Source organism: Castor canadensis, chromosome 11 (genome assembly GCF_047511655.1).
Source record: "Castor canadensis chromosome 11, mCasCan1.hap1v2, whole genome shotgun sequence".
Taxonomy (NCBI): Eukaryota; Metazoa; Chordata; class Mammalia; order Rodentia; family Castoridae; genus Castor; species Castor canadensis.
In genome coordinates this window covers 132,559,309-132,574,688 of record NC_133396.1, presented here as the reverse complement: position 1 = coordinate 132,574,688, position 15,380 = coordinate 132,559,309, and positions in this window count along the sequence as shown.

Below are 15,380 nucleotides of genomic sequence, written 5' to 3'. Positions count from 1 at the left end.
AGAGCTCTGTAATTCCTTCACAATAGCTTTGTGCTTTCTTATTTTTCAAAGAAGGTGGTAAAACACTGAGGACATACTTAGCATTCTGTAAAACATTTTCAGTGAGAATGTGCTAATTCAAGCCATGACTGAAAGGAATTTTGGCAAATCAACTTGATTCATTTATATTGGAATTTATGAAAAAATACATAATTGCTAACATCTGTTGTAAAATCTTCAGGTAAAAATTTTAAAAGTGCCTAACTCAAACTGGAAAAAAAAGTTCTATGAATAAATAGCTCAACTCTAAAAACAAACAGGGTATTGTACTATAGTTTTGAAAAGACAAGGCATTTTGTATATACCAAACTTTAAAATGACAGATGCATTAAGTGAAATTCAAAAATAAGCAAAATGATCCATAAATATTAATAAGATAGCTGTTTTGTGTCTTCCTTTTTAGCTGCTTCTGAATGTTGCTTAGCAATAGTGGGCAACCTTTTTTCCAGTCTCTAAAAGATGACTAAAATACCTAAGCTTTCTTAAGATAGATTTTATAGATATTTAGGCTTTTTTTTAAGTGATAAGTGATACAGTGGATTGAAGTTTAGTTCTAACACCTGGAACCTGTGAATATCACTTATGTAGTACAAAATGTGATTAAGGATTTTGAGATAAAGAGATTATTCTGTGTTATTCAGGTGGGTCCAGAGTAATCAGAAATGTCCTTTTAAAGAAGCCCAGAGGATTTTTTCATATGCACACATGCACACAAAGAGTGGGCAATATAAAGGCAGAAGGAGAGACTGGGGTGAGGGATGCAGTGGCAGGTCAAGGAACATCAGAGCTGCCAGCAACTAAAGGTGAAGGTGGCCCCAGGAGCATCTGGGGCAGCAGGGACCTCCAGACACTTGGATTGTTCCCAATAACACCGATTTTGGACTTCTGGCTTTTAGATCTGTGTAGAATATGTTGTTTGAATCCATCAAGTTTGGGGTAATTTATTCCAGCAACCATAAAAAAAACTAGTTATTTGTTTGAAAATGAGATGATTGTATATATAGAAAAAACAAAACTTGCTACAAAAATGTTAAAGCCAATAAGTTTAGAAAGCTTGAGGATACAAAGTCACCATAGCTAAGTCTGTTGCATTTAATGAACTAACAACAAAGTATCCAGAAAAATAGATTTAAAAATTTCACTTATAATAGCATCCAAAAAAAAAAAACCCTTAGAAATAGGTTTAACCAAAATAGTGGAAGATTTTGGTACAGTGAAATTATGAAACACCAATATAATAAATTAAAGAAGACCCAGATAAAAGTAAAGATATCCTATATTCATGGATTGGAAGAATCAGAATTTTCAAACTAACAAGTGAGACTACACAAACTGAAAGTTTCTGAGCAGCAAATGAAACAATCAACAAAATGTAAAGACAACTTATGGAATGGGACAAATGATTTACAAATCATTTATTTAAAAAGAGGTTAATATGAGAATATATTTAAAAACTCAAATAATAAAAAACAACTTGATTTAAAAACTGGCAAAGGATCTGAATAGACATTTTTCCAAAGATGCTCAACTTCATGGATCTTTGGAGATCCATGCAAATCAAACCCACAATGAATATCACTTCACACATGTTAGGTTGTCTATTACCAAAAACTTAAACAATAGCAAGTGCTCTCAAAGATTTGAAGAAAAGGGAACCCTTATACATTGTCAAAGGGAATATAAATTGGAATAGACATTTTGGAAAACAATATGGAAGTTCCCTTAAAAATTAAAACTAGAACTACCATATGACATAGAAATCCCCCTATAAACAAAATGACATAAGCATCTTAACGATTTATCTGTACTCTCATGTACACTAAAGCATTATTCACAGCATCATACTCACTATATATATATATATAATATATATATATAATATACACAATGGAATTGTATTCAATCTTTACAAGAGAGAAATCCTACCTTTTCAAAGACATGGATGAAGGTGGAGGACCTTATGCTAAGTGAAATATGACAGAAAAGAAGGCAAATATTGCATGGTATCATTTATGTTTATAACCTGAAAAATTGAAACCATAGTAGCAGGAAGTAGCAGAATGGTTATTAGTAACTGGGTGGGGAGTGATGAGGAAACATTGGGGAAATGTTATAAACAGTCAGTTATAGATGAGTAATTCCAGAGACCTAATGTACAATATGGTGACTGTATTTAATAACCATGTCTTATATATTTAAATTTTGATAAATTGATCTTAAATAATCACAATACACACACACACAGAGGGTAACTATGTGAGGTTTTGACGTGTTAATTTGCTTGATTATGTTGATCATTTCACAATATATGTCAAATCTCACATCGTATTATTTCAATATGTACAATTTTATGTTAATTATACCTTAATAAGGATGGGGGGAGGGGAGAAACATATTGTAATGCTCTCCAGTTATTTTTATTTAATTTTAGCCAAAATGACAGCTGTGGGGGCAATCTGGCTGCAGATTTTCAGGGTTGATTTGGCTGAAACAGAATGGCAAAGCAGGTGTCCTCTTTCTTTCTCACTGCTCCACATAGCCTAACACCCTGTGCAAGTTCAACTGAAGAGTATAGACAAATGTTCATACCTACAAAAGCCCTTCTTTGCACAAAGTTTTACAAGTTCATTCTTAATTTCGGAACTGGGGTTCATTTTCTGTGAGGGAAGATCCTGTCTTTGTATTAGTGCAAGTCCCCAGAGTGTCCAGCTTAGATTAAACCAGCTTCTTTTTCATTTGTAAGCAAATATATTCAAGATCACTGAGTACTGTTGGATGAGTTTGTGGTTCCTGGACAATCTCCTGGTGCCACATTTAGTGCTGCATTTCATTAGTTTTGTGACAATTCTACCTGTCATTTGCACCCGTTCTAGAAGATACTGCCTCCCAGCACTTTGATGGCTGGCGAAGGTTGATATTCACTTGTCACCTCGAGTATTTCCAACAGATTTGGAAATGCATTCTAAGACTTCTTGATTTCCTTCTAAAAAAATGTTCATAAGCAAATGGTGTATGGGCAAGTTTTATGATACTTCTTGGTATTATTTATGATACTCTGTTATCTAATAAAATCAGTACTAAAAGTTTTTTGACTGCCAGTAAATACCTGCTTGTAACTATTTTATCTGAGTATGAAACTCTAGGGGGGAGGGGAGAAGCTCTGAAATGCCAAAGATAATAAAAAAATATTCATATTTTGTGTCTTACTGGGATTTTTGTAAAGTCGTATTCTAGTATAGAAAGTTTATACTTTTAATAATATCTTCCACATATATGATTTTCAAAACTGAAGCATAAATAATCCTCAGGTTCTGTGCCCCCAAAATGGATACAAATTTCTATCAAATAGTCTGGGATATGTCATTTACTACTCAGCTAATGATACCTTCCCAGAACACTACCTGAGTTTTATATTCAAAGTCTATGAATTTAGGCTGCTGAACAATTTATATGAGACAATGGCTCTCCTGTCACACTAACAATAGTAACTTCAGATAAAAAAACATATTTCAAGTATATGTAGAAAGCCAAAAAGCATCCTTCAATTATTTTCAAATAAATAATTCAATTACACAATTTAAATAAGAATCACACTAGCAAATATTCAATATGAAATGGGTGTTTTATTGGCAGAAATTATTTCTTTCTCTAGGAATTTTAATCACTTTTACCTGATAACTGATGTGTGGTTACTTGAATCATAATTTTACTGACATATATATATTAAATTATCTTTAAAAATGTGAACATTTTCAGGCTTCTTAATGTGTAGTCATGTGATCATTTTAGCACAGCTTTCAGTTTGCCCAAGAGTACTGCTCTGGTTTTTCCCATAATTGGATCTCATCCAGTTAATGTATGACCCCTTTTAGCCCTTGTAATATCTGTTCCATAATGAGCAAGGGGAAGAAAAAAAAAGCTGTTGAAACTCTATCGCGTAGTAACTGTACCAAGAAGATGTGATGGTTAAATTTAATATGTGACATTATGAACCAGTGATATGAAACATCCACCAAAAGCCTGCCTTTTGGAGGTCCCCCTTCTCTTACCTCTTACAAGCATGCAAGAAAATAAGTCTTGGGCTTTCCTTCTGTGGGGGTGGGGGGTGGGAAAGAGTCACAAATAACAGATTAGTATGTATTCCAAAGTCATACTCTTTTTTTTCTGTTTGTGCTATATACAGCTGAGGACATGTAAACATGAATTCATTTCAACCATTTGAAAATATGGTTATTCATTTTATGAAATCAGACATTTGTGTCTGGAAAAAAAATAAAATATTACAATGGGATCAGCTTAATTGGAGTGCTCTGGTACTTTCATATGTTTTTCATGTAAGTCAAATTACCCAAGAATCTTATAAAATAATAGAAAAAGATCATTTGGCTAATTTAATTTCAGCAGGGGAAAAGACACTTTGACAATGATTTTTTGTTTTGTTTCTTCTGACTTGTTTTTTTTGAGTCAGAGTCTTGATCCTTCGGCCTCAGCATCCCTGGTGCTGGGATTACAGGTTGCAACAACACCACCCCTAGCTTTTGATGCAAATTTATCTTGGTTTTGGTTTTGGTCTTTCACATGCTTTCTGGTACCCACCCATTAATTTTATCTTCCATCTGGAAAGGGCTGAAGAATACCATTAAAGGAAAATTGGAAGTCTTGTTGTATCATGACAACAAAGAAAGTAATTTCTTTTTGCTGTAAACAAATTCAAATTTTATGGTCAAAAAATTATACATAAAAACAATAACATAGCTCTTAAACACAAATCTGGAAACTTTGAGGGAAAAGTTAGAGAGAGTACAAATGTTTCCCAACAAATAAAGACATAATCATACATATTTTTCATAAAGGGTAAAGAATGAAAAAGATTCTGAAAATTACAGACTAGAAAATTTGATATGAATTGCAAACAATAGCCAAGAACGAATTTTCCAGAAAAAAGTTGAAAGGTGATGAAAAATTACACAAAGAAAGTGACCATCCCTTATAACTTAGGTTGAATAGAAAAGGTGTATACGAGCTTTCTTTGAGTGTTTAAGAGCTTCCATGGCGTGTGAGTTAGACTGGAATGTCGCTCTTAGGTACAGATCATAGACTAAATTGCTGCTACAGAAAATGAGCGATAGATTTTCTTATGCTTTGGCTCACTTGTAAATGTACTGAGCTATAAAAGTAATGAGTATTCAGTCACTTGCTGGTTACCCTGAAGCTGGACACTTGCTTTTTATTTATAATAATAACAAAAGCTACCATGGCATCCATCCCCTGCAAAACTCAAAACCTCTTATTTTGCTTTCGATGAAAGAGATGACTTTTGAAGTTATCTTATTTCAACACGTCAATTTACCTACATAAAATTTCTTTGTATCCCAATTTTTAACCAAGTTCGATTGTCCTTTGAAATTTTATTCTTAGTAATTTAGATTGAGAATGATATTTTAAATATATCAAGTCTACATTATGGTTTAGCAACTAAGGGATAAGTAATTGACTTTTCATATCTTTGCAAAGAACGCCCTTAAATAAGACTTTTTTTTTTTTTTAGACAGTGACTGTTTGCATAAAGATTGGTTTCACTTCATAAACTAGCAAACTAGGAACTTTGAAATGGAAACACTCAACTTTATCACTTCTCACAAAACACACTAAAATTTAAGGAATGAAAGTATTGAAATGTAAAAGTTATATGAATTTTTTAAAGGCTGTGTGTTGATGTGTTGATGGTCTCAAGAAAAAGAGAGAGAGAGAGAGGGAAATGTTCAAATGATTACAGGATACCTGTGTTCATGGTTGAAATTTCAAACTTCTTGTACCTTCCTCCCTGAATTGATTGTACCACTGAATAAATTTTGAATCAGCTAATGGGAAGTGCTATATGGAAGTAGAAATTCTGCTGTGTTTGGTAGCTTGAGTCTCGAGATAAGACACCAGGGGTACATTCTCTTCTTTGGAATGAGGTAAATTAGTAAATTATTGTGGCAAATGGGAAGCAAGTGTGGATTTTGAGGAAAGCAGTACGCACAGAGGAAAGTGAATACATCTTGGATAATTTCTGAAGATATAATCAAAAGAGTTCTGCCATTTCCCTTACTTAAGAAGAGTCTTAGTATATTTCCTGTTGAATAACTGGGTAACTGAGACTGTGTTGTAATTTATGAAGGGAAGATGTTCATTTCATCCCAATTCCTGGAGCCTGGGAAGTTCACAGACCAGGCAGCCATGTCTGGGGAGGGCCTCGGGCTACATCATAACATGGTACAAGTCAGAAGGGGGAATGCTACATGTGTGAGAGAAAAGGGGACTGGACTCCCTCAATAACTAATCCATTTCCCTACCTATGATGCTTGCAAGCCCTTCTTTCTCAGCCTCACCTGGCAACACTGTCCTACTGAGTAGCTAAGTTTCCAACACATGAACTTTTGGCTGACATACTCAACCCATAGCACTTGGTCTTGAAGCAAAGAAGTCAGAAGTGCCTGCTGCACAGCTGAGCTGATGCTAGTGTGATTTTCTAGAACAGAATATACAGAGAGGACAAGTTGTTGCTTTTTTTAGTTAGGGGCTGGAGGGAAAATAAGATCAAACATGAACATGTGAATTTTTAGATGCTTATGAGGCATTTATGAAGATATGTCAAGTGAAATACATGAGTCTGGCACTTAGAAGAGTTATCTTGGCTGGAAAAATTAAGACATCTTTATATTTATGTGGTAAAGCTACAGAAAAGAATAAGTTCCTCTAAGAGAATTTAAAAATAGACATAGAAATGGAGGCTGACCAATGAAAGTTGTCACATGTAATCATCCATAAACACAAGAATGGTCCCAAAAATATGGTCAAGGGTGCATAGCAAGAGTTGCTAGTAGATTGTAGTTGGTGGAGCACAGAAAGAAACACTACATTTGATGATTGTGTATAGCTACAGGTTTATAGATAGAGGCAATTCTTGCATAATCTTCTCTTCCAGCTAGGAAGTAAGCTGTACTTAGAAAATCTGCAAGAGGAAGGTCCCTAGTCAACAGTTTAGTTTTTAATTAAGCGGAGAGGTAATAATGTTACGAAATCACATTGACATATTTAACTTAACAGTTGCCACAATGAATGTCACATCCTTGTCCACTCCAGTGTCATCTCTTTACACTATGGACATGCTTGTTACACCTCACACTCCATCCTGCACCGCATCCTAGTTAATAACTTAAATGCCGATCAGTTCATATCTTTCTCCTCATAAATCCCCTTGATGGGTTTCCACTTGTGCTTTTGATGCATTTCCACTTGTGCGTATAATAAAATCTGTGACTTCAAGAGCTCTTCATATGCAAGTCTGTGACCCAATTTCCCTCTTCATGTTATTCCATATTCTTCTTCTTCTCTCTCTCTCTCTCTTTCTCTCTCATAGATTTCTAGTCAACTGGCTTTTAATATTCTCAGATGTGGTAAAATTTCACTTTGTTTCTTTTTATTTACTCAAGTATCCTTATACAGAATGCCCTTTGGCCTACTAAACTTTAAGGTATATTTTGTTTTTCCTTCAGATTTTAGTATAAATGTTACATTCTTTTTTATTACTCATTTATTCACATGTGTGTACATTGTTTGGGTTATTTCTCCCCCCTGCCCCTTCTGAGGGATATTTCTGAGCATCTTATTTAATTTCCTTCCTTTATTTTGTTAGGTTTTGTTTTTTTCTTCTTTTTTTCACATAAGTTACTTGCTTTACTACTGCGTGGTTCTTGCTAAATGTCTCCCTGTTCATTAGACTGTGAACTCTATCCATAAGGGCAAGAATTATGGCTTTTTGATTCATCATTAAATCCATGGAGGTTAGCATAGGAAATATTAAAAATACAAAATATTTTATATTAACAATATAATACTTACTAATGGAATGAATAAACACAGTGATGAATGAATAAGTGGAACAAGTAGTAAATGAGTTAGCAGACAAAGAAAGACACTATCTCACTAGTGTCTGGCTTTTCAGCTAGGAACACAAACCATCAACCACCATAGAAGAGACAGGACAATCAGCATCTTTCTGCACCAGGTGAAAGTACAAAAACTTGTAAGTCATACTCCAGAAAATAAAATGTCATTTTAACATATGTACTTAGAGTCTGATGTTTCAGGTATTTGATTTAGAGTTTTCTTTGTAAACTATTCTAGATTTTAAATTCTGTTTGTGACTATAGTTAATACATTTCACTTAAATTGAGGTAGATACTGATAATTATTTATATTCTTTATGTTCAACCAATAGAGATCAATCAATTGACTTACCTGAGATTGAATGTTTTATACATATTACATGATATATATATTACATAATTTTTGACCCAGCATCTCCCTATACATCTCAAACTTGTAATCCTCCTGTCTCAATCTCCTGACCATTGATATTATAGGAATGTACCCAATGCCCAGCCTGAGTATGATTTTAATTTTATAATTTACTGAGTTTCTTTACTCCATCCACAACTTAGAAAACTTAATTGTTTTCTTTGTTGTATCAAATTACCCAGGAAAGTTTAAGCTTATTATTGGGAAGCAGTATAAGTATCATATGAACTGTGGATACCAAACTTCTGTTTTTAAAACCTACTTTTCACATAACATCTATGTCAATGTTCAAAAACAGAACTGAGAAAATGATACCGATGTTTTGTTCTGATGGATGATATTTGTTGGAATAGTTGCAAATCCTGTTAAAATCTGAAGTTTGGGGAAGAAAAGGTATAACTATTTCATTTCAATATGAATTTTTGTTTTAAATTCATCAATCATGACTTTTGCACATGTCAAGACATATCTGACTTATAATAGGGACTTAGACAGTTTTAAATAATGAAAAAGAGCCTTCGTGCAATAAAATTCAAACAGCAAACCAAGCAGCTCTTATTCTGCACAGTTTTAATATGCATTGATTTTTGGTTACCACAGTTAAGATATATAAGAAACAGTCCCCAACTGATGTGGTTCAAATTTCAGTTATTATAGCACATTAAATGTGAATAATTGCACAAAGTACAAAAATCACCATTAGCTCAGCAAATCACTATTTTCTTTTATTTATTTTTTGCAAATCATGATTTTAAATAACAGGTGCCAATCATGTTCATTAGCCAATCATGTCTCTCCTTCAGAGGCTAGGACTTTCCATCACTGTGTACTTATTGTTCCATTTACAAATAGTCAAAGCTTGCATTTGTGCTGCTTCTTTGTCTCCTAATGACAAATGTATTGGACATTTTATGACCTAAAAGAAGGAATTGAACAGCAAAGAGGAAATTTCATTCCAGAAATGAATAGCAATGGTACTGGAAATGAAATTGAACAAATAGAAATATAGAAGAAACAATTTACTATGAGAAGAGATTGTTCATACAGAGTAAGGAGAATATAGACAGTGCAAACATAAACATAGGTGAAAAGGTTTGAAAAAGAAGACAAAAAAAGATGAAGATGTCCCCAAAGGAGTGACATTAGCATGAAAGGCATTCTCTTTATCATCATAATGTTGAAGCTTTCATGTTAGGACTAGAAATACACTTCAGTGGTAGAATTCATCCCTAGCATGTGTAGTCACCAGGTCACATCTCCAGCACTGCAAAAAAAAAAAAAAATTTAAAGGAGATAGTTCATGCCTGAAAATTCAAAGGACAAAATATCAAAAGCTTATCCAAACTTAGGAGCCTCCCAGTCACTAAGACATAGAAAGTTGCTCACTCTGCATTTTTTATTATATAATTTGTTCAAACTCCTTGATAAGACTTTTACAATGAATTCTGTAATTCTCAGTGCCTCTAAAAGCCTTAAATTGCAGTGTGATAGCCAGGAGTTGTGGTACATGCCTGCAATCACAGGATAGGGAGACAGAAGCAGGAGGATTACAAGTTCAAGGCCAGCCTGGGCTGCACAGCAAGACCCTGTCTCTATAAAACTTACAATGTTCTAAATAACCATTAATTTTACTATTTTTTTTCATTTCTCTTACATTTACATTTTTGATACAGGCCTTAATATTTTAGAAAAAACTTTAAAAATTTTAAATCAGAGAACAATCATGATTTTCCTACTGATTAATAGGTTACTTGGGGACTGTTATTATATATCTGAACTGTTGTAACCAAAATCAGTACATATTAAAACTGTGCAGAATGAGGACTGCTTGTGTCAAGTGCCTTTTATTGTTAAAAGCAAAGACTGTGTGTTCTAGCATTTTTACCTCATCTCAGTGATCAAAAGTCAAGTAGAGTATAGTTTTTCAAATAACAAGTATGGTATGGCTTTCGAATGATCACTAATCATGTTTGCATAAGAATAAAGAAACCTACAGTCTTGATGTGCTTGGAATTTACTAATAGCCTAAAACTGAAATCACTTACTAATACAAACTTCTAAACATAAATATTAATTGACCTATTCTGATCAACATTGCAGGAACAATAAACACGTGGAGTTTTCCTTTCACTGGTCACATACAATACATTGTAATTCAATACTCTGAAAAAAAGTAGTTTAGAAAGCACAATTTAAGCTTGGAAGGTATATGCTAAACTTATGATTTATTATTTTGAAAAAAATAATAATAAAAATAAAAAATAATAAATTTTGCTTATCCTAAGAAGGATGTCATGATTTTTTGGAAAATGCTATAAATTGTTATAGCTTTTTTATTATAATTTCTCCATAGGTCAAAATAAATTAATTGCATTTAGGTTTGTTCTCAGTATAGGAGCAAAGTGATAAATTACTATTGCATTTTGGTGTGAAAGAGGGTTATATTAGCCCAAGATGAACTTTAAACCAGTCAACAAACCAGAAATGTTCTGGAAACATGATACTGATAACAGAACACAATTAAGACAGATTAAGAGACACTAATAAAGGATTTGAAGAGAATTTTAGAACCAACCCAGTAGGTTAGGAGATTTGTAAATGTGAGATTTCTTTACTTCTTGATCTAAAGGGTTAAGGGCAGACAATTGTGTTAACAAAGCCCAGTAGACTCTAGTGTGCAGCTAGGTAGAAGAAGACAGGAACTAATTCTGGAGGATCCAGCCGCTGCTGAAAATGTGGTTCGAAGCAGGAAGGGAAGGCAGGGAACAGCCTGATCTCCCCCTTTCCCCTCCTGAGTCTTCTACCAGTGCTCCCAAATCTTCTTCCGTGGATCCCATTGGCTAAAATCAACTGAGAACAGCCAACAGCTAACCTACTAATGCAATCCATAAATGCAAGCTTTCTGAGGCTCTAAGGAGGGTTTAATAGTTTAAACAACATTAGAAAAAAGACCGTAGCAGTGTACCTGTGTCACACTGAATTCTGCTTCAGAAGCAAGACTGAAACACATCACAGGCCTTGAAAGTAAGCAGAAGTTTAGGAAACTTACTTGAACTATGAGAAAATTAAGTATTGTGGCATGATAATGTTATCCAGGAGGTTTAATCTTCATTGTCATACTTAATTCTACTACATATATATATATTTCTCTACATTATTTAATCTTGTTTTATGTACCTAAATTATAAAATCCTCATAGCTACTAACCTGTGGCCAGGCAAGGACACAAGCAAATGTACTGACTACAGCATGCCATTACACAGAGGAGTGAGTGCTCCATATTGTCTGCCCAGTTACAAGTGGTCAAGTAAGTAAAATCATTCAAAGAGAACAGGCATCCACCATCCCCAGAAGGGTAATGCAGCATATGCACTATAGTTTGGAGCTTGAATGTACTCGAAGAGCATATGTTGTAAATTTGGTTCCCACCTTGTCACTTTTGGGAGGTGGTAATGCCTTAAGGATCCTTAAGTCCACCAAGAGTGTTTGAGGGACTCTGGTATCCTCCTCTTTCTTTCATGGCTTCCTGGCAATGAGGAGAGTGGTTTTGCTCTGCCATACACTCCCACCATGAGGTGCTAGCTTGCCACAGGACTGGAAACCATGGGATCAACTAATCATGGACTAAAACCTCCAAAACTGGGAGCCCAAGGAAGCCTTTTCTATATTGATTATCTCAGGCATTTTTATAGTAATGAAATGCTGACTACACAATATACAAATATAAGGAAGTAGGAGCACAGAGGTACTTTAAAAAACATCATCACACACCTCCATATACAAGAACACAGAGGACTAACGCAATGTGATCCAGAATTGGGGAAGAGCCTGCTTCAAACAATACCCCCACACGTGCCTTGAAAATGATCTTGGGATTTTATACTTTAGAGTAAGATGTAGAGAAACACTGAAGTGTAGGAGTGAGGGAGAACTAATTATTTTGAAATCTTGTTTTGCTGGCCAAATAGACTTTGCCTTCTAAGCAAGAAAATGTTGGAGCAATTTAATTTAAGATTAAATTGTTTTTCGCTCTAGGGGAAATAAAAGCATGAAAAAAATGAGAAATGGTGACTATATTGTTTACATAATGAAAAATAATAGCTCCTGCGATGTGTTGCGATGACAAGGTCAAATATTTAATTAATAACTATGAGGATGAAGCCATAAATCTACCCAAACACATGTTTGGCAGAGATTATAGTAGGATTCCTCGGGTATCTAGACAAAGCACATGAACTAGTGTCAAAGACATGGCTACCATTTATAGCTACATATTTGTGTAAATCTTGGGGGGGTTGAGAAATTATGTCCTTAAGACATAGAAGAGAGATTGCAGTTGCTAAATCAAATATGTCACATATTTGATTCTTTTCCTTAGAAAAGAAATGTAAGACTTTGCTATTTTATATGGGTGAGTCTCTGGAGAATATATGTAAGAATTAATTCTGAGATGATATAATAAGGAAGGCAGAAGTAATTTTAAATAAGACTGAATTTATCAACTTTGTTATACTTACCAGGCAAACCAGCCACATGCATTTGTAAGAAGTTTGAATTATTTGCTAGTTTTGGTTTGACTCAAAAAGGAACACACTCAAAACATTTGAAATGGCAGAAGTTTATTGTTAAAGTGAGAAAGAATCCAAACACTCTAGAGGTTCTCTCCTCTTGAAAGACCTAAAGCCTTTTTGTTATTATCCAGACCTTAAGAAGAATAATGATAAAGGATGCACTGTTATCATTGAAAAATAATTTTGTAGAAATTTTCTACAAATAAAACATCCTGATGGTAGATTTCATGGCTACTTTCAAAAGAGACGTATTGGGAATGCCAAGTAGTGGTGGTGATTGATCAACTCCAGGTGAGACAGAGAACAAGATATCAGTAAGAGTTTTATTACCAGATTGATTTGATTGACATCAAATAGTTAAGTAGGTTTCCATGGTTCAAAGAGATGGGCAATGCACAAAAATCCTCTTTGTCTCATTAAGGAAAAAATCATGTGATAAAAGAGGCTTAAGATGACACATCCAAATAGGGAGTTGTTCACCCCTCATATCATTTGTAGTTAACCATCCATAAGGGATAGCTACTTGAATCAAGTACCTTAAAGAAATGTCCTATAATAATATTCAAAGTGTATGTTTTAAATTTTCTACCAAACTTCTCTGATACTGACTTTAATTTGTTTGGCAATTGCACACTGAGAAAAGGAACATACCTAGACTGTGTAGATATTACTGGGGCTTGAATCTTAGGTACTGTTAGTTTCTGAGGATCAAGAATGCTGATAGAGGCTGTCTCTCATTCAGGGAGCCATGATTCTTAGGGCCATTTAATGATGAATATTTGATCTGAGTCCACATCACAGTAAACTCGCTGTGTTTTCAGACTCATTTCATGACTCAATTCTTAATTCCTGAGTATGGAGCTGAAACATTTTCAACAATTAACAAAACTCTCACATTGCCTTTCCAATGGATTGATTAAGGGCTGTTATGCTAAGCAAGACTAAGGAGAATCTCCTGGAATGCCTATCCTTCACCAAAATATTAACCTGAACACAACTCTGTCTACCTAGGACTTTCATAGAGACACAAAAAATGCACAGGTGAGGATTCCTAGTATATAACCACTGAATTCTCAGGGTTTAAGCATTCTAAAGGATGTGTAATTTTTAGAGAATGGCCATAGACTATGGGATGTTATACGCCATTTTTAATCAAATGATGATTGCTGTTTTAATTGCTACCACAGAGGCTGGACTTAACTATATTAAAACAGAAGTTGAGTAAGGATTATAAAGTGAGCTATAGGTGAGAACTTAGGAGATAAAAAACAAGAGGAAGGAGGAAGAGAAAGCAATACCTTACTCCACTGTCTGGTGATTTTGACTTTTTTTTTATCCAAAATAACTAGAAGGCAAAGCTTTCTACTGGAGGGTAAGGGTGACTACGTTCTAGGAACGAATGGATACAGGAAAGAAGCAGTGATTTGATCAGTTTATATCCTTATAGATAGAGCATGGCTGGTGCGCAGAGGAAGTGCTAATGGGGCCTTATCTATGTGGCATGGCTAGTGTGAAGTGAATACTAGATAGGTTAACCTTGGATATGGGAATCAAGAAAGGAGAGGAAGATGGGAGGGAAAGCACACACACAGGGGTGATGTAGGGGTCACCTGGGCAACTCAGTTCAAGCTATCTTATCTTCTCCTCTTTCCCAAATCCACTTAACCAAGGACAAGGTTGCCCAAAATTATGATTTTTTTAGATATGGTAGTATAATTTTTATCCTTCTGACTCAAAATGTGATTTTTTAATATTTGTTTTTCATTTTTACCCCTGTTTTATACTTAGAAATATTTATATTAAATATTTTAAGTATAACTGATTTAGCTAATGACCATCAGAACCAAATGCAGTTAATAATTTATTTCTGAGATGGATAGATAGATAAAGATATTACTGAATATCGTGTAGACTAGTACAATGTAGATTGCACTAGAGAAAATTGTGTCATTGCACAGAGACAAATAGAGAACCCTAAATGAGAGAATGTGCAGTGCCTATTTTGGGTGCTCTGTGTCATCTAAAGTTTCTACTTTGTACTGATATCCAGTGCATTCTTGAGTGGGAAACAGTAGCTTGACAGTTTTTTGAGGGACACAAGAAGACTGTGAAAAGAGTGGTTTCAAGTGTACAGTAAAAATAAATACAGAAAAAGTAAAGGGTAGACATATGGTGCAAAGCCAAAGCAAGCTATAGAAAGTAACTGAAGCACACAGAGGCAATTTCTATTTTACCTGTATTCTTTCACAATAATACCTACGAACTTTTAACAAGTGCTCCATCAAATGTAAAGAGTACCTACAGCTTTAAAGATTCCACCATAGAGGTAGTGACTCTGAGGCACCTTAGTGACAAGACAATGATTATACTGGAGCTTCCACTTTGCTGTTAGCCATTGATTCTAGTTGCTTCTCCCAAGACACC